Raw genomic sequence first — 541 nt, 5'->3', positions numbered from 1 at the left:
CAGTACATTTTGCCCCTGCTCAGACCCTGGCAGCCCCCCCGCTGCGATTTGCCCCCCTTGTGCTTTTAAAACCCCCAAAGAGGAGGCAGCAAATCGTAAGCAGAAGGAGGGCAGAGAGAGGGCAGCGGCGACAGCAAAGGTTACTGGGCCATGCTCAAATTCATCCGCGCATGCTCGGTGCAGCCAAAGTGGGGAATCTGCGCAGGATTGTTCTGTCGTTACAAACTGGCTGGTGCTTTTTGCTGCTGCTGCGTTATGTCCCAGCCGCACAGGGCTCTGGCAGGGAATTACTGAGAAACCAGCGATCCCTGGGGGGTAGGGGGGGGGCCACTGACACCCCTGCACTGGCTCACCAGCAAACTGCCCCTGCCCGGCCCCTCCCCACCCGGCTCAGGAAACAGCGAAGTTACGATACCCAGGACGAGGGGAAGGCTCCGAACGAAATCACGTGGCGCCGATCAGCTGTTTCCTCCTAACTCGGAACGCGAACAGCGATTTAGCGCATTCTCTGCTTCGTCCCGCAACACACGGTCTGGCAGGG

General features: G+C 59.7%; 1 protein-coding gene across 1 annotated transcript in view; it reads left to right on the top strand.

The window, feature by feature from the left end:
- Nucleotides 1–452: 452 nt before the first annotated feature.
- LOC127033315 (butyrophilin subfamily 1 member A1-like) overlaps nucleotides 453–541 on the top strand; it is a 46,703-nt gene continuing 46,614 nt past the window's right edge. The window contains exon 1 of the mRNA XM_050921311.1: nucleotides 453–530. The gene's annotated coding sequence lies outside the window, so the exon portion shown is untranslated. The remainder of the gene's footprint in view (nucleotides 531–541) is intronic.

This window comes from Gopherus flavomarginatus, chromosome 12 (assembly GCF_025201925.1).
Source record: "Gopherus flavomarginatus isolate rGopFla2 chromosome 12, rGopFla2.mat.asm, whole genome shotgun sequence".
NCBI classification, from domain to species: Eukaryota; Metazoa; Chordata; order Testudines; family Testudinidae; genus Gopherus; species Gopherus flavomarginatus.
Note: the sequence above shows the minus strand (reverse complement) of the source record. Positions and strands in the feature narration are given on the sequence as shown.